The sequence below is a fragment of the Taudactylus pleione genome, unplaced genomic scaffold (genome assembly GCF_031769625.1).
Source record: "Taudactylus pleione unplaced genomic scaffold, aTauple2 ptg000015l, whole genome shotgun sequence".
NCBI classification, from domain to species: domain Eukaryota; kingdom Metazoa; phylum Chordata; class Amphibia; order Anura; family Myobatrachidae; genus Taudactylus; species Taudactylus pleione.
The window spans coordinates 30,368,178-30,388,980 of record NW_028284417.1 but is presented as its reverse complement, the minus strand read 5'-3'; the positions used below and the strand labels follow the sequence as shown (position 1 = coordinate 30,388,980).

At 41.4% G+C, this 20,803-nt stretch overlaps 1 protein-coding gene across 1 annotated transcript in view; it reads right to left on the bottom strand.

The window, feature by feature from the left end:
• Positions 1–20,803, bottom strand: part of FUT9 (fucosyltransferase 9) — a 188,160-nt gene that overhangs the window by 5,151 nt on the left and 162,206 nt on the right. The gene's annotated exons all lie outside the window — the stretch shown is intronic.

Below are 20,803 nucleotides of genomic sequence, written 5' to 3'. Positions count from 1 at the left end.
ACATACATATATACATTACACACACACCCTTACTTTGCAGACCTGGCAGGCTGGCACCATCTCATTACTCCACTCCCTCTAGCATGAAACTGCCATGATTTGTGGGTCAATTGGGAGGGGACAGAGCCAAATGACGTGGTTCTAATGGAACTGCGTCATATTGGCTCCGCCTCCTCCCGATTGACTTGCGAATCATTGCATTTTGCCATGAGGGGACGGGGCTTAAGAGCATGATGCCTGCTCTGGAGTCTGTCAGGGGGTGTTTCTGGGTACTCAGAAACCGACCCCTGCATGAACTACTGGGCATGAAGGCATGTAATGCAAATAAAAATGCTTATCACATATCAGTGAACATTAACTTGTGGATTCTAATATTATTTTAAGAATACCTGCACTCCAACGTGGATGGAAACTTATTGAATTACAATGATTTTGTAAATGTAAAATTAATTTTACTAAACTGGAAATAAAAGAGGCTTGCATTCTGTAGAATATCATTCAATTGACAACAATTTTAAATGTATCTCACAGAACCTGGATGTATTGATGGCTGTCATAGGTAAGTAGAGCCCAACATGGGAGCCGTTTCTTCACTGGTGTTGGTCAGTCAATGAAGATGACTGACCTTCATTCAGGCTTGGGATCCATAAAACTATTCTTTCTTGAAAGTCCCCAGGGTTCTTTGCATAAATCTGATAAAAAAAGTTGTTTTGTCCAATGACAAACGGCAGTGTTGCTATTTCGTAGTAACTACTGGGATTGCTAGAAGTTTTGCTAGTGGCTGCCTTTAAGATCCTTTATTATTAGTCCCAAATTAGAGAGATAGAGGGAGACAGAGAGAGAGAGAGAGAGAGAGAGAGAGAGAGAGAGAGAGAGAGAAATCTGACAAACATACCTACAGCACACAAAGATTAAAACCTGCAAGGCCTAACTTCTTCCAGAAGCTGGCATCCTGAGAACGTTCCTGTGGTTATGTGAACATGATTTTATTACATGTTTGCACTACTGTACATATATACAGCGGGTTGGGTAAGAAATCCTGGGTGTCAGGATGCCGCTGGTCAGAATGCAGACAGAGGTATTCCAACAGCCAAAATCGAGACACCCATAGGAATGAACGGTAAGTGTTTTCCTAACCCCTACCCTAACCCTTACCCTAACCCTCCCTCCTTGGTGTCTAACCCTAACCTATCCCCCCAGTACCTAAGCCTAACCTCCCCCTCCCTGCACCCTAAACATAAGACTCCCTCCCCTGTGCCTAAACCTAACCTCCCCCCTAGTGCCTAAACCTAACCTCCTTCTCCACGCACCCTAATCCTAAAACTCATTCCCCAGTGCCTAACCCCCCCCCCTAGTGCCTAACCCTAACCCCACACCCTAACCTCCCCCTAACACCCTGATACCTTCGGGATGCCGACGATCGGGATACTGGTGCCGAGATCCCGATGGAATTTAGGCCGTTGGCATCCAGCACGCCAGGATGCAGACTACATCCCTATACGATACACATTAATTTGTCAGTATAATGTGGTGGTCTTGGTTGTGTGTTTGTTTCTGCATTACTGTGTGGATTATACATAATATGAACCTTGTAATAGTATGAGGTGAGCTTCATATCTAAGGGCCTATTCACTGGTATTTATGTATCCCATCATGGCAAACTTTTCCAATAAGTCAGATCACATGAGTGCATGGGGCCAGTATCACAAGTACAAATGCACAATATCAAATGAGTGTAAAATACACCAAAACAGTTTGGCTAATTAAACAAATTTTACCCTATATACAAGGAAAATGCAGCAAGCACATATTTATAAATTAAACCTGAGTGCATTTTGACTAGTATCATTCATGAACATTTATTCAATAAGTCCATTAAAACAATTGAATATGGAGAGAGAACAGTAAAACACAATACTGTTTGGATAATACATTAGATAGATTCTTTCTTTAAAAAAATGCAGGTTTAATAACAAAGCCAGGTGTAGAAGCTCTTTGTCTACATTGTGATGAGAGAAAATGCACCTTTTTTGTAAATGTAGGTAGTCATCATAAAAGCTGCAAAAAAGTACAATACTAGAAACTGAAAGCAAATGTCACAGGAAAATACATTATTAATGTTTATTCATATAGTCCAAACATATTAGCTTTACAGAAAATGTTTGCTGTTTCACATTAGTCCATGAACCAGTCCTTAAAATATCTACCACACTAAGTATGGACACAAGTACACTTGAGGCATTTTGATTGCACCTGCCATTATGACAAAAGAGGCAGAATTGCGCTGTAACAGGGCAGTCTCATGAAGGCAAAGTTTAGTGAGGGTGTGTCAACACAACTGCTGGCTATACAGGGTTGAACATTTGAGAAATACTCCTATTCAGAGGACCATTTAGTTTACTTGCAGGGTAGGTGGAAGTGCACACTGGTGATATTGATGATTAGTAGCAAACCAGGCATACACCTAGGGGTGGTCACATCTCAAGATGTGTATAATGAATATACACAGTTGTTCCATACTGTACGTGCTTCTTTGGAGCAACACATGTCCAATTTACATCCAACTCTGCATAAGGCCTTAGTCTGCAACTTTCTTTCAAATGGCCTACTCACCAGAAACGTATTCTTGTATATTTTGTTTGCTACAGGTGGTGCACTACAGGTTCTAACATTCCACAAAAGCCAGCTTCACCAAACAGTTAAGGCATGCTGGGGCTTGCTGGAACCTATAGTGCAGCAGAGCAAAATACTAATTTAACTACTTAGACTTTATTATCCCGTAGACACTGCCCCATGGATTTTGGAAAGAGCCAGAGTGTTTTCTTCTAGGGCAGGAGGATCACATTTCTTCTTTACTAACACTTATTGGAGGTTATTTACAAAGCAGAAAACAGGCACAGCATAGTACAATATTAGGTTGGGACATGCAATGCACCATGACGTGACAAGTGTGCCTATGTTTTCATAGGTTTGCAGAACAAGATGGCAGCTTTTCAATGGGACATTCCTTTCAGCAGGATTTCCACAATGTCTAGTGCAGTGATTCCCATACTGGGTAAGTTGACACACTGGGTTGCCATGGGTTGGTGGTCCAAGAACCAAATCAAATTATTTATGGTCAATGTGAAAGGTAAAAACCAATGCTGGTGGCAGCCAATAATAAATATGTGGGCAAATAGCAGCGCAATACTGTCTACCACCACATAACAGAACCTAAGGATGACAGGTCAACAAAATTAACATAATCATTTTTGCTCAATTTCTGAATAAGAAACTTTTGGCCTAGGGATGCAAAAATGCTGATACCCTACGATGCCGTGATTCAAGGAAGTTTGGGAACCACTGGTCTAGTGCTTTTAATATGGAGGTTACAAGTACAAGTTATTCCATATTCAGTAGAGATCAGGACTGGATTTAGGGCTATATGGGCCTGGGATTGAAAATGATCAAAGGCCTATAGCAAGTAGCAGTCACCAGTGCTGAGTGGGTGTGACCAGTGCTGAGTGGGTGTGGCCAGTGCCATGTGGGCATGTACACCACCTATGCTATCAGCCCCAATGTCTCCCTAAATATGTAAAAGTATTTTGTGAGGAAAATAGAAATACAATTTTAATACTTATGACTTATGGCCGACCATGTGGCCAGCTAGTGGCTGGTCACCATCATGCTGTTTTAATGATTGGCCTATTTTTATGTGGAGGCCTGGAGCTGTTGCTCCATCTCTATTGTAAGTCTAGCCTTGGGGGAGATCATGGGAAACATGTGCACCCAATATTCAAATGTAAAGAGTGTGAGACCCAGGCTGCATTCTACTACTATACTATACTTGCGCCCATAACCTGTCTTCTGACATCACAGCTCCACTGCCTCATGGCAGCAGCCCATTATAGGAGTATATTGCAGAGTATTGACTGACTATTACAATGAACCAAACACTTGCATAAATGGCACACATTTCTTGCTATGGCTCTCCTGAGTGGAAGGATCATAGAAAAGTTTTTTTTTTGTACACTTTACATTTGATAGCTACAATCAGTGTGGCAGGTTCTCTTGCTCTGTCAGTATGCAGCTCTGCAACATCTCAATGTCCTCAACAGGACCCTGCAGTTAGTGTTGTAATCTCTGTCAGCTGCAGGGGTGTACAGAACACATTAGTCATTTTATGTTGTTGTCTCTGCTCATCTCTCAGTGTCACTGTGCTGAAGTACTATGAGGAAAGAGGCACAACAAAATCACCAGTTTTATTTGGGAAGGCTGCATAATTGCTGCAATACTGTCATACCAGGATAAAGAAAGATTATAAAATAACATCTGAAATGTTAAGTTAATGTTTCAAACATTTATAGGTTCCCTGTACAGTTGCCAATGCGAAATACTCTTACTGCTGCTATATATTATCCATGATGCTAATGGAGATTAGATGTGTTAATGTCCCTTTCAGGCTCTGTAGATGAAATATTAACTTCAATCTTTAAGGTAGGTGCAGTCATCATGTTTTACTAATCATGTTCTCTTGTACTGGTCACAGATGGTCCTGGGTTTAAATGAACTTATTTTAACACTACAGATTGACGGGATGGGACCAGAGGGCTCAGATGAACTTACTTTGTATAACAGATAGCATCTCTTGATATTCATCTATTCTACTGTAAATCTGCTACAATAAGTCACAGCGAGGAGGACAAACATTCACAATAATAGTCTTATTCTTTGTTTCTCTAATTTGTAATAAGGTACATAGGCATCTTGTTTACCTAATACATTAAACGCTTCAGTTGTTTTACCAGTAATAATTTTTAAAAGAATATTGGTTGGATTTATGTGTTATATTCCGCTAGGTAAATTGAATTTTAGCTAAGCTTCGGAAAATGATATGTTTTAGTTAAACACTGGTTTTTCACATCCTGACATATTTCATGTTGAGTTCTGGCTAGTGTTATAATTACATGATCACATTTTAAGGTAGTGCTTTCACTGTCTGTTTGCACTATGTTGGTAGCATAGGAAAACGCAGGGGGTTTATTAGTGTCCAGAATTGTCACCTGCCTCCAATAGATGAGACTCTAATTGGAAATATTAATAAGCATTACACAAGCACTTGCATTGACTCATTTATGCGGGACATATAAATAATGCTGGCTACATAAACTGGGGCTGATGCTGAGTTATGTCCTTTTATGTTGTGTAAAAGCTGCAACTCTGTGCTGCACATTCCCACAAAACAAGTCGCATGCATAATATGTACATGTGCTCATATGTGACACTTGTGCCTCCCTATGACTGGAAAGGTGGTAGTGGTGAGGGAAGTGATGATATAACATAGACCAAGTCAGTAAGGGCATGTCCATGTGATTGCGAACCGATACTGACCCCCAGAGATGAAGCAATCGTTAGTACCTGATGGTATGTGCAAATACACCACGATGATGATGACGATGTAGCCAGCACTAGTTAGCCACTTGTTATTGGTTGATTTCCAATTAAACTCTGAAGGTGATAGGTGCTTTTTCACTGACCATGTGAACCTATTTTAGTTTTTACTTTTTACATTTTGTAGATAATAGCTTTAACTGCTGTATTCAAGAGGTTTTTTTCAAACAAGATTTTTTAGGATTACTGGTTTATGGGCCTTATTCAGCAGTGCACATATGTTCACAAAGGTTGGGAATCTGCGCAGGCGCCGGACTCGTACTGCACATGTGCAATACGGGTCCTGTGTGATCGTCCGCAGAGCAGCAGCAGACTGTCAGTGAATAACAGTCTGTGATTGACAGTCAGCTGCTGTTTGAGGGTGGGATGGGGTGGCGACGTGCCACCGCTATTGGGGGGGGGAGGGAAGAGGTCAGGATCTCTGTTTTCCTAGCCTTAGTCTTGCATCTGCGGCAGCCGACTTGCATGACTCCATGGGTCACTTAGTCAACCGATGTTATTCCAGATTATCTGATGCTGAGTCCTTGGATGCAGCTCGAATAAGTAATGCATGCAGAAGGGTTAGGTTAAGGTGCAGGGGGGGTTTAGGTTTAGGCACCCCCTGGGGAGGACTAATAGTTAGGCACTACCCTGGGAGTTTTAAGGTTAGGCACCCCTAAGGGAAGGTTAGGGTTAGGGGGGGGGTATGGTTAGGGTACTTAAACGCTCCATCGGGATTCTCCTCTGTCGGGCTTCCAATGTCAGCATTTCATCCCGACGGCTACTGAGCCGCCGGGATTTCATACCCAACCCGTAACTTGGACTAATCCCATATTACATATGTAAACACTAGACAAAAAGTTATGCTGTAGTAATTTTCTATCTCCCTTTCATTCAGGGCCTTATTTCCTATTCCAGATTTAGTTAGTAGCAAAAACTCAACATATATAAAACTTTAATATAACTTAAAAGTATGTCCCACAAAGTTCTCTCTCTGGGTCTGATTCAGAAGTGGATGCAATGATGATGTTTGCGGAGTTGAGCGATTATTTTTGTACTGCGCATGCGTCTACACTGCTCATGTGTCTCAATGGATTATGAATGCTGGTCAAAGTGAGGATTTGCATGCAAAGTGATCGACAGTTAGTTAGTGTTTGTTGGAGGTAACGGGGATGGTGAGTCAAACCTGGTGTATCGCAACTGTTTCGGGACATGTCTCAGCCTGTGCTTAAATCTGTGTACACAGTTACAATTGCTCCAGCTGTTGTCTTCTGGCGGCCATTCACAGCATCCACAGAGTTGCACAGAGCATTCATGATGTGAGAGGGGGTCTGACTGGGGAGGAAGAGGTGGGGGTCCTGTGCTGGTACTAGGTGTCCGTTGGGCTGGTGGTGGACTCCATTTTGTCTGGCATGGTGTGTCACGAGGCACTAGTGTAGACAAAATTGCATCCAGGATACAAGCTCATCCAATGAAATTGGGGGGACTTTGACGTTGACCTGCAAACCGCAGCTAATCAGTCACCCGCAGTGAGCTGCGTCATGTCTCCACCTCCTCGCATCATCTTACATTAGACATCACAGAGCAGGGCGAGTCAGTCAGATGGCAAAGAGCAAGCAAAGAGGTTCGGCTGGAAGAAAGAATAGCTCCAGTGGCATGTGTAGATGCCGCAATCAACAGGAGAAGTCAGCGAAGCGGCAGCTGAGCCTTGAGGATGACGGCAGTCGGAACTTCGGCTGAGGACCAGAGAGGACTGCAGTGGCGGGATGCAAAAGAGTTTAACGAAGCACCCCATTGCAGCCTCTTCCAGCGATATGGGTAGGCGGGTCTGGGCAACCACCACCTTTTTGCAATTCCCCCAAGACCACCAGGGTAGGCACTAGGGAATTAGGCAGTCTCTGTAGAGGGCACTAGGCTCTGTAAATCAATAGTGCCCCAGTTTGGTGTGGGTGACCTGTGTGCTAGTCCCAGGGCACTAAGTGTGACAATGTTAGGCGAGCACTAGGCCCGTGGCCACAGTCAGGCCTCAGGCCTGTGGACAGAGAGGTGGGCACTAGGCCCAATTGACATTACCTAGGATTAGCTCAATCTGCTGGTATACACGGGAGACAAAGAGACTGCTGGTGCAGTATACCCCGGCTCAGGTTGCCGACAAAGTGATCTCGGAGACCAGATCCATCCAGCGTGGTAATTATTTGGGATATTACAGGAGACATCTGTCCATTTGCACCTCTTGGCACACTTACCAATTGGGACAATATAGACTGTGTTTTTTTGTACAAACCATTGCACACAGATCCCGACACCCATAGGAAGTAATAGTAAGTATTTTTCTAACCCCTACCCAAGCCTCTACCCTAACCCACCCTCCCCGGTGTCTAACCATAAACTCCCCCCTTGTGCCTAAACCTAACCTCCCTCTCCCCAGACCCTAAACCTAACAACCCCTCCCCAGTGCCTAAACCTAACCTCCCCCTAGTGCCTAAACCTAACCTCTCTCTCCTCGCACCGTAATCCTAACACTCCCTACCCAATGCCTAACCCTCCCCCTAATGCCTAAACCTGCTAGCTAAACCTTACCTCCCCCTAACACCCCAATACTTACCTTTGGGATGCCAATGGTCAGGATACTGGTGCGGTCTTATCTGGTTAATTGTATTTGGTTTCATTTATTGGGTGTTCACAAACCCTACATTATGGATTTGCAGCTGGTAAATCATTTTAAAAATCAATAATTTATAAAACAATGCTATAAATACATAGATAAATTGTTTATTTGTACACATAATAGATATATCAGCACTAAGGTCATTGGTTTGTGTTTATTGTATTATTGTGCCATGCAGGGTAAAATTATTTAGCACTGGTGCCATTTGTTGAATCTAGGTTTTGTTACACCACACATACAATTTGCCTGGCTCGTGAGTTAGGGCCATTGTTAGTGTATACTTTTTTTAGTGCAATAGTGGGACACACTGTTGGATTAGGATAGTGCCCTACAAAGCATTATTGTTATCTTCCTATATTAACCTAAGTGGGATCAAGCGGGACGAAGCCCAAGAGTGCCACTGGTGAGAACCTCTGTGTCTGTCTGGTCCTTTCTGTCCATCTTCCTTCAGGGCGTACAGTGCAAGGTCGAGTCTTCACCTGTTATGTGCGAGGTCGAGTCTTCACCTATTACGTGAGTACCTATAGGTGAAACTCGGGATCTGAGACCAAAAGTGCCAGTGATGATCTTCACTTAAACCCAAATTCCTCTTCTCGTCGGGGCGGTTCTAGGCTTGGCAGGGAGTGTTGGTCAGTTTGAGGAGGATAGTTCTCACCTCCTTTCCTTCCTCCTAGACCTCCTCCTTCGTGTTTGTGACTGGACAGCATACAAGGACTGTCTGTCACCTAAAAGACTGAAAGTGAGAGGGTGCAGCATAAGTTAAGCCACTGGGTTACATCTGCACGGCAGCAGGCAACAACTCATACCACACCCCGCTTACATTGGCACGACCAATGTGTGACTGATGGTGCATCTTTGCATTTAAGTGGCAGATCAGAGATGACGCTGATGGGAGTATCTGTACAAATCCCGGTTGCTGCATCATTTTCATATTTTCGCAGAACCACTGTGTGCGTCATCACAGTCGCGACCAGATTTGCGTCCACCTCTGAATCATGTCCTCTGTGTACGCCCTACTTATACAACACTTTTATTTGGTGGAGTGTAGTAGAAATACAGAGAACTATAGGAAAATAAAATGTAGGTAAGTTATGCTTTCATTATTTTCAGTTTTTGCTACTTGCCAACCGTGGAATGGGATATAGGGACATGAATATATTGTGCTAACTGCAGTATTGTGTCATGTAGAACTTGCTCCAGAGTTGAATACAATTTTGGAGCTTTAAGCAATCCAATAAAACAAGTCATTGCACGGTAGCTCAGGTTTATTTCTGCTCTGTCACATTCGTCTGCATTGCTGGCATGCTTCTTACACACAAAAGCAAGGTCAAGCTGTTACTTTTCTAAATTATAAAGGACGCAGTTAAGAAAGCAGGAATCAATGGACTTTGGAGTTAAACATTATAGTTACTTGATTTAATGTCCTTTGCCTTCGAGAAGAAGAGCAGTGACAGCTTGATTAGAGGATTTCTACTACATAGCAAGACATCATCATGCCACTCAATGAAAAGTATTGTAGCAAAAGATCACTGTACATATGCTTGCTAGAACTGTTGCCAATTTCCCCAGTCTTTATTGAACTTTCAGCCGTGACAACCACAGCTTGCTGTCTGGCAGGGTTTATTCTCAGGATAGTCAAATTGTTCCCTCTCAATGCCCAACAAAAGAAATGAGTTCACTAAATAATGAGATATGAAATCAATGGGACCATTACATATTTGTCCCTGCTATTGTACCTGAAATTATACATCACCGGGGAGTATCTTGAATACTGAGGACATGGGATTTTTGCAACATTGTGCAAATGGTAGCAATATTCCCTCTAATTTACCTTCTTAAATATCTAATCAATAAACATAACTTGTGTTTAGAAATGCTGAGCAGCAGTAAATGACAACTGTTTAGACTATATGCCCTTATCATTACTTAGGTTTAGCCAAGTACCTTAGACTCTGCATATTTCTCAGCCAGACTAGATGGGCCAAGTTGTTCTTTTCTACCATTAAATTGTTGTTTAAAATGGTTTATGTCAGAAGTTCCCAACTCCAGCCCTCAAGTACCCCCAGCAGCTCATGTTTTGTGGATCTCTTTAATCATGAATAGGTGAGTTAATCTATTTTGCCTGATCAATATTTACCCCACATGCTTCCACATACAGAAATCCTTAAAAAAAGCCTTTTGGGGACAGTGGCATCCCTACATGTCGCCGGCTAATAAGGAGGTGTGGCCTCGTGGGTGGGGTGTGGCTTCATGAGTGGGCGTGGCCTCACGGCCCAAACACCCTTTTTTTTTTTCACACCGGCATTGCAGGAGATGCAGGCTGGCCTCGGGCACCAGCCTGTGTGAAGTGCCGGCTCCCCCACTGTGCTAGGAACCGAGTGCTGCACATAATGCAGCACCCGGCTCCTGTCACTGCGGGGGAGCCAGCACTTTGGTGTCACCCCTTGGCTGGTGACACCCGGGTGCGGCTCGCACATCCCGCACCCCCCTTGTGATGCCAGTTTTTGGAGTTTCTGGGCAGCAACCATGTGACTACCATGCGATAGCCCGTAACTGATCCATTTTGTGGGAGTGTCATGGGTGTGTAGACACAATTACGTGCTTGTTTGTGATGTGCCAATGGAGATGGGCCTGTTTCAGGTGGATTTCTTGCATCCAGCATGGGGTGAATGTATGTCCCGATACTAATGATGACAGCTGTGGAGGTAAAAACAGAGGGTGGCCCTGCCTTCCACATGAAGAGGGATGGATATTTGGCATTGGTGAGTGGATACTCACATTAGCAGAGGTAGTAAGCAGGCTGCAGTGGTCATATGGAAAGCGGCTACCGATGCGTTCGACTCCTTACATTAATTCTATTACCTCGGTGCACCACCATATCATGTCCAAAATAATTGGAACTTGAAATAAACAAAGGCACTCACAGGACTTAATATAATTATCAAAATATTGGACTAAGCAGCAGCATTTCGGAGATTACCAACTCCTTTCTCAAGCTACATTACAGTCCCAACATTCTCTTTTTATATACTGTATTTGTAAATACACCTAAAAAACGATAAGAAACCAATAGAAAGAATCTGCAACATTGGCTATCACAGTAATGAAAAAAATCAACCTCTATCAAATTTGTAGATACATACAAAAATAACAGTCAGCTCACCTTAATATGTAATCAACAATACAACAAATACTGTCTGTGATTGTAAAGATACACATGGACTTGACTATAGTAGAACACATCTGGTAACTACAGAATGTCAACACCTCGTGTGTCAGTAGGATCTGGAACTTTTGTATCTGAACAGGCACATCACGTTGCTAAGCAACAGTATTGTAAACAAAAACAGTTTTCCACCTGGTGCACTGTGATGTTCAGGGATACTTGATAAATGTTCTTTAATGGCAGGGTGGAGTGTAACATTGAGGTGATAATTAAACGTATAAGAAAAAAGTGTCCTACTGTAGTTAACTATAGCCCCATGCATCACAGTAGGACCCTGATAACAAAATTTAAAAGTCTATCCCTGTAAAAAAAAACATGTGTAGTTGTACTGTCAATGTACATTTTTTGTTATAAATTGTGATATGGTTATTGGATGATCCCTCTATATTACTTAATTATTAATGGCTGAACTCTATATATTATTTATTTTATACCATCTGTTGATTTATTTGGATTTCTCATGTAGTTCCTCTGATGCCCAGACTCTTCCTCTTTTTAGTTATAGGGCATCATTAGATTTCCAACGCATTTATAATCAGTAGTGGGGATCATTTATGTGACTGTGTTTTTACTGATAATAAATGATGGGTGGAACTGGAGAGTCATTGGGGTCTATGTATTAGGTACTGCCGTGATTATTAACGGACCAACTCGCGGGGAATATTTTCATTTTTAATGAAAATTTCCTGGCTATGTACTACCGGGAACTTGGAGGGACATCTGAAGATGGTGTAAACTACTGGTGCTGAACTCCGAAAAGCTTTGCTTTTTGGAGTTTAGTACATAGGGGTCAGATCGTAGTCCCCATTGATAATAATGGGTATGCTAATTAGCACTTTGCAGGATCTGTGTGAAATCTCCTGCAATGTGCCATTAGTACATAGGATCGATACTTAAAATGATGCAGAAACTGCAGTTTCTGCATAATTTTATGTAAAAAATTGACGCTTAGTAATAGCCTATCAAGGAATAGTTTACTATCTATACAAACACTCTACTGTTTTTATTTTATGTAGTGTAAACAAGATGTATTAGGTAAATTTACTAAAATGGGAGTTCTATTAAGAAGTGATGTTGCCCATAGCAACCAATCAGATTCTACTTCTCATTTATCTAGCACCTTCTAGAAGATAATACCTGGAATCTGATTGGTTGCTATGGGCAACATCACTTTTTAATAGTGCTCCCATCCCTTGTTTACATTATACTGGCATGTGAATGTTTGATTTTCCTTTATGTATTTCGATCTTGATGTGATGTAGTGCTTCAATAAACAAACATTTAAAAAAAAATTGATTATGAAAACTATATACTGTATATACAATTAAATCTACAGTATATTTTTTTTTACAATTTTGTTTATAGCACATTAGCTTAAAGTGTCATATATGTAATTATGCAAATATGTTAAAAAAACAATTAAATGATAATTGCTCGTTAAGGAAATTGGGGACCAATGGCCTTAATGAGCAATTATAATTTTATTAACATATTTCTGGTATGCAATGTAACCTATATTTGCATTGATTTAAGTCATTGAAGGTCCTTATACCAGGTCAGGGCCATAATTAGGGTGGTGCGACATGTGTCAACACACAGGGCACCACAGGGCAGGGGGCGCTGTTCAGGCCTGTCAGTTTCTCGCTTCTCATTCTCCCTGGCCGACTCCCCCTCCATCTGGCAACCCCCAAGCCCCTCCAGTCACATCTTCTTTTATTTAACAAACACATTTCAAAATACTGTCATACCTGGGATTCAAAACTATCACTTCTAACATGGCAGTCAGACGCCTTACACATAGAGAGGGAGATGTACGAAGAGTCGAAGCGGCATCAGCGCCTGACCGTTCTGCCCACTGCTGTTGTCGCTATCGACAAGTACAGCTCTATCCCCACAGCAGGGACAGCACTGTCCCTGCTGCGGTGGCTGCCAACTCCAGGGCTGCACGCGGGATCTCGCAATACTTGCGAGATCCCACGCATGCTCAGTGGAGGCGGCCGGGACTGAGACACAGGGCATCAGCACTGGGCTGATGCGCTGTGTACTCAGGCAGGGATCGACAGAGGGGGGAGTTAACACTCCTCCGCTTTGGCCAAGGAGATGTTCATAGTTCTCATCGCTAGTGCTAGTGCTTCCTTCCTTCTTTACCGAGGTGAAGCAGGAAGTGATATAGCGGCACTTAAAGTGCTGCTATAATACATCTCCCCCATAATTTCTGATGGCAGACCTGAACACAGCCACCGAATCCTGGCCCAAGTGTTACCAGCACACCTAGAGTACCCTTGCCAGCGGGTTCAGGTGCTGGCACAGGATACATTCACTGATCTCCCTGCCGCTGATATTTGCTGCATGTACACTAAAAACAGCACTTTTTCTATACCTTCAGTGGGTGAACTACACTGCCGTCTCCAGGTTTCTGCACGGCTGTTCTGATGGACAAATCCTGCTGCAGGAGCAGCTTCACCAGCACCCTCCTACAGAGCTGGTGAGTTATACTGCAGAATACTTTTGTGTCATCAATGCAGCCATTGGATTACCACCTGGATAACAGTAGTAAAATGGGATCGGTACCCCTTTATCATCATACAAGACAAATCAGATTTGTAATGGCCCTTCCTCATGAGATGCAACCATGCCCCTTTTTCGGGCAAATCTCATGTCTCCATTTGAAAAATTGGGGGGCGGCGGGGGGTGGGGGGGGCTAATGCTCTTTCTGGCACAGGGCACCAAAAAGTCTAGTTGCGGCTCAGTACCAGGTCATATGAAGTCTAGAACCCCTCTTACATAGCACTTTGACACTTGCCAGTTCTGACCATGGCCTATCTCTAATAAGTTTTTCTGCTTGCCTGTTTATTAATAGCAGTCTCCTGATAAGACATGTTTGTGATCTCTGGTCCTCCAACAGCAGAGTGTAGTGCTCCCTTGTAAGGTTCTTTGTTAAGAGCCAGGGAGACAATACTATTCACCAAAGACATGAAGGATCAATTTTCTTACATAGATCCTTATAGTATATACTATATATGCCACAATCATTTTGACAAAAACTTTCATACAAGCCACATTATAAATATAAAGCAAGTTTTGTAGACAGAAGATAGATTTGTGTGTTTATCAGTTGTTTCGACAATCCTGCTGTGTGCAATTAACCATTTCACCCTCCCTGCACATATAGTTTTGTATTAAAACACTGAAAATGCCCAATATTTGTCAGTATGGCCAGATTAGGAAACATCAGTGACTTTAATGAGGGGTGGATGTTGGGCATGTTTGGCAGGTGCTATCATTATAAACTTTGAAAGCATTTTATAAGGAGGGTGATGTTGGCATAGAAAGGTACAGAATATAAATATCCAGCTTAGGGCAACAGTGGATGTAGCTGCATTTTCCTTCACTGGTATGTCTATGCATTGCTTTAAAATACATTGTAAAGCATTTTTGAAACAATTGTCTGGAAATGTAAAGCTCAGGCATAAGCAGAGTACATTCTGTCATGAATAGCAATACTAAGCTAAATATTAAGATTTTGGTAGTTGTTTGGACTTTGATAAAGATTAAGTGAGGTGGGTATTTTGGAATCTTTAATAATAATTCAGTTGCTCTGTATCTGCTGTAATTCTTTATAACATGTATATAATCAAACATATTGCCTTAAATAGAAACAAAAACATTTACATTATTTGGTGTCTTTTTATATACAGAAATTATACAGTTATAAAAGAAACAAAAATAAATGTTTATCAAACTACACCTTAAAAAAGTTGTAAAATCTTAAGTATTTAGGTGATAATAAAAATAAAAAAAATGCTTGCCTATTCTTGGAGGAGTTTTTCTTTGACACAGGAAATGTTCCATTATAATTTTTAAAGAAAAGCTGCTTCTTCTAATTGCTGTAGTTATATTCAATATTTTTTTTAAATCATTTGCAATATTGACTCTGATATTGTGCAAAGTCAAAGTCATATCCCAGAGACTAAAGCATTTCTGATTTTCGAACCTCCAGTCATAAAAAAGAAGCACACATTTAGAGTTTTGAGACGCTGCACGCTCTGTCTGCATTGTATCTCTTGAGAGAATTCAGTCTATGGTACGTATGACTGCCTCTTCATGTTACTTACAGTTTAGTGAGCCAGCTCTGAAAGAAGATCACACACCTCCTGATGCTCTGATACAATCACAGTGAAACAAGCTGTTTTGTGGACCAGACCATGCAAGTACTAGTCAACCAGATGAACAGTGGCCCACAAACACAATAAACACAAATGCAGTTTTTGAAAGAACACTATTGATACACATCATTATTAGAATTGTAAATTTGCTGTATATTAACAAAATGCATGCTGATGAATTGTCTTAATGTACTGTATACATGAGATCACTGGACAGCATTAGAACAGTAATGGAGGATGTTCTAACAATTTCACCTTCTCATAGTTTTATATAGAAAAACAGGTGAAGAAAAGGCTGAGCAGAACAAAGTTATGTCAAAGTTGTGAGTGTATGGTCCTCATTATTTAGCTTTATTATTAATATATTTTATATTAGGATTGAGACAATTTATACTATTGGTAACTGAACGGGGCATCAGAAGTGAGTACAAACAGAATGCCAAATTATTGAACTTGGTACGTAGCCATTAGTGTAAATTTACTAAATGGCGGCTTTTCAAAGGATTTACAATGTAAATAATAATAAATGAAAAACACACCTGTTTTTGCATATAATTTTATAGCTGTTTAAAATCCTGTGTCCAGGTCTGCCAATAGTCATCATTTTAGATAGGCCACTTAGTATATATACCGTGTTGTGTCCATGTATTACAGATTGAGTCTCCCATATCCAAATATTCCGAAATACGGAATAATTTTGGCATGACTGAGATAATGAAACCTTTGATAGTTCAATGTACACAAACTTTGTCTAAGGCACAAATTATAAAAAATATGGTATAAAATTACATTCAGACTTTGTGTATAAAGTGTATATGAATCATAAATGAATTTCATTTCTGTACACAAACTTTTACTTGAGCCACAAAATTATTGAAAATGTTGTATAAAATTACCTGCAGGCTGTGTGTATAAGGTGTATATAACACATAAATGCTCTCTGTGTATATATTGGTGTCCCATTCCCAAGATATTTCATTATGATATGCAAATATTCCAAAATACGGAATATTCCGTTATCCAAAATACCCCTGGTCCCAAGCATTTTGGATATGGGAGACTCAACCTGTACTACCGTTTTGCAGTTTTCTCCAGTTGGTTTCCTTTTATTTAACACTTCCTATTAAAATCTCTTATATATCAAAGAGCATTTCTGTTACATTCTTGTTTTATCAATCAAAAGATGATGCCACAGAGCATAGATTCTCAAACTCGGTCCTCAGGACCACTAACAGTTCATGTTTCCAGGTCTCCTCACAGAATCACAAGTGGAATAATAAACTCCACTTGTGGACCTTTTAAATGTGTAATGATACACATGTGCACCTGCTAAGTGACCTGGAAAACGTGAACTGTTAGGGGTCCTGTGGACTGAGTTTCAGAACCTATGCCATAGAGCAGTGGTTCCCAAACGTTTTTGAATCACGGCACCCTAGTGTATCAGCATTGTTTTCACGGCACCACTAAGTTTAAGTTTGTTATTGAGAAATTCAGAAAAAATCTAATAGAATAGTAAAGTGAAGTAAATTGTGCTTACCTGTCATCCTTAGGTTCAGTTATGTGGTGGTGGACTGGTTTGCGCTACTGTTTGTTCACATATTTACATTACATTGACCATAAATAATTTTATTTGGTGCTGGACCACCAACCTGAGGCACCCCTGCAAGTGTCCCAAGGCACCCCATGGTGCCACGGCACACAGTTTGGGAACCACTGCCATAGAGTATCACTTATAAACTTTGCCATATGCTACTGCCATTTTAAACTTGATTAGCAAGAGAAGTTAGTACATGAGTAGGGATGTAATTTTTAAGAGGGTGGTATTGATATGTTCCTGCTGATAATTTTAGTTTTATCTTCTTTGTTTGTGATTAGTTTTTTCCATATGGAATTTATCAACTGCCTTTTTTTCCAGTAAAATAACTGAAGATGAGTTCTTGGACAGAGGGACATGTTTTGACAATGTTACAAAATGGCTATCATAACTACAGTAAATAATTGAATTCATTATGATATGTATACATTGCTGAAAGGCATTCTTTTCAAATTTTCAATAGCCAAAATAAGGTACCTGTGTTTCAATGCAAAAGCAAACAATTAGATTTGATTTAGTGAGGCAAAATATTCCAATGATTTATATGTGGTGTCAATGAAATGATTAAGAGGCAATCCCAGTTTAAAGGAGCATGGAACAGTTTAAAATTGGCACAATTTTGTAACACCCTGAAGGTGTTGGTAAATGGAACCTAGTACATTTAATGTAATGTCTTTTACTTAGCGGTCTATGTATTAATAATTGCGGTCCTGCCGCGATTATTAATGGTCCAACTCGCCGGGGATATTTTAATTTTTTATTAAAATATCTCGGTTATGTACTACAGGGAACTCGCAGGGACAGCGGTTGCGGTAACCACTGTCCCCGCGAGTTATATCCCCGGCATTTAGGAGAAGTCTTTCACAGAAGTGAGAGACTTTCTTGGGGAATTGCAAAGAAAAAGGTGGCGCTATTCCTTGGGGGAAGCTGAGACTACGCATGCGCACAGCGTCAGCTTCCGGGTCTAGGCGGGGGCTCTGGGGGAGAAATCGAAAGATCTCTTTCCTTCCCCTGGAGACCCCATAGGCAAACAGTAGTTTATGCCATCTGAAGATGGTGTACACTACCAGTGCTAAACTCCGAAAAGCTTAGCTTTTTGGAGTTTAGTACATTGGGGTCAGATCGTAGTCCCCATTGATAATAATGGGGACTGCGATCTGCAATGCTAATTAGCACTTTTACGGATATTTCTGTGAAATCTCCTGCATTGTGCTATTAGTACATAGGTACTTATCAATAATTAAAATTATGCAGAAACTGCAGTTTATGCATCATTTTATGTAAAAATCAGCTAGATACATACAGTATGCCCCTAAATCTTTAAACATTTTAAACATGAAACCTTTTATTAGGTGCACATAGGGGGTCATTCAGACCCGTTCGCGAGCAAAGGACGCTCGCAAACGGGTCGATGTTCCCCCACTGCGCATGCGCACGACGGAGGGAGCTCCGTCGTGCGCATGCGCGAGACCCGGACTGCGACAGCCAAGCTGTCGCTCCGGGTCTCGCAGCAAAGGGGGGCGTGCTGTCGATATTGATTGACAGCACGCCCCCTTTGGTGGGCGTGCCGGGGGCGTGCCTGCCAGATGGAGGCGTTCCCATGGGAACGCCTACCGTCTGGAGCCGGCCCCACTGACATCACTAGTGATGTCAGTGGGAGTGATTTTGGCTCTGATAGAGCCAAAATCACTCCAGGGCTTGCGGCAGCGAGACCCTACCGCAGGGTCTCGTCGCAAGCCCGATGGTCGCGATGGTCAAGACCATCGCGACCATCATCATGGACGCTCGCATATGCTGTGGGTGGTCACCCACAGCTATGCGAGCGTCCAAGAGGACGCTCCATTTTCAGGGAGGAGGGCCCTGATTCAGAGCGAGCGCTCTGGTCTGAGCGTTCAGCTCTGAATCAGGTCCATAATCCAATGTAATTAAAATAAGGAAATAAAAGCATTGTCTAGAGAAGAACACACAAAAGGTGGCGTGTCTAGATTTTTATAACAGATGAAATTTAATTAGGGGCCCATTTATTAAGGTCCGCCTAAACGCCTAGAAAGTAAACATTTGTTATTCCCACTATTCACAACATTAATAGATGTATTAACCAGACTATTTGCCACTAAAGCCATGCCAAAACAGTGCAACCAATAGGAGGTTGTTATGGTGATGACATTGGTCCATTAAAAGCTCCTTCATTGCTTGCTTATCACAACAATGATGGTGGTGACTGTGTTGTCCATGCATGATGGGGAGGGAATCGATGTACCCTCACTCAAATAAGTTCCCTCTCTGGCAGTATTGTGGCACATAGGCTATATTGGATAAATCCATCTGAAGATGACATCACCTATAATTGGTCAAATTACAAAAAGCTCTCTGTAGCTTGATAAATTGGTGCAGATTGCAGTCTCCATTGAGAATTATGCTGTATTCTGCATTACTTAGCTAAACACAGAGGATCGCTCTCACATCTCCTACTGTGTATTCAGCTTTTGTTAAATTGTCTTTATCTATATCCCTTAGTTATGTGGAATTAGCCATTAGCACATGGTTTATTACTTAATAAATAGGGCCCTATATACTTGTTATGGGAAGAACCTCCTCAAGTAGAATGCAAATGTATATGCACAGTGCGGTAAAACAGGCACAAATGCATGATACCAATTGTATTGTGGACCTTTTTGTATGTTTGTTTTGTCATGACCTTCCCATATTGCCACCTTTCATAGAACAATGCAATTGGATTTCCTTGTACCTGACACTTACACCAAAGCAAGTGTTTAGCAGATGCAATTGCTGATTTATAGTCACACTCATGTCAGTGGCAGGTACAGTCATATTGTGTACTTGGAAATAAATGCAGACCTTTACCTTAGACGTCATCAGTAACTGTGCACTTGCTCTAACCTTAGTACAGCTCTCTGCGAATGCACATCTATGCATAGAACACAACTCTGTCTACATGTCCATGACACACCCTCACTCAAATAACCCTATGTGCAAATGCCCTATTGCTATCTACTTATGCCAATTTAGCCGCAAATTAGATGTGAATGAAATGCATATAACTCATAATCCATCAGATGTATGCTGTCAGCCCCAATGCATGCACAAGTGCTAAAAATGGAGAGATATATACTTGTTTGCAACTCTGAATTAACATTACAGTCTTCATGTCTCCTTGGCGGAGCCACTAAATCGGTAATAAATAATATATATCTATGAATGAAGAAAATACATTAGATACAAACAGATTGCAATGTTACTAGGAGTGAATAAAAATAACTGCTCTGTTGTGTTTCTAGTAAATGGAGATATATGACAGATTCCTGAAGGGAAGCACCAGACTGGATAGACATTTGGTAGCTGTTCTCAACAAAACTTGTCTGTTTTGTAAGTAGTAATTTCTATGTGTAATGGTTCTAAGTGCATATAAAAATATTTTGCACATCTGGTTTCTTGACAGAAAAATATCTGTAAAAAATGTACCTGAGCTACTCTGCAATGGGATATTACTACCAAACCTTTAAAACCACTACAGTTGATGTATAGGATCCAGCCCGTTTACTATTGCGGCCCTAAAGATTAGTAAGTTCAAACTCCTGATTTTGTATAAATGCACACCAGTATGTACGGGAAGGCAAAGGATTTATGGGCAAAATGGCAGCAGCTTTGGGTGCGCACCCTGCAGTGCGTATAGCCACCAGGAGTGTCAGGGAGCCTTGCTCTGGTGCTGAAGGTAAATG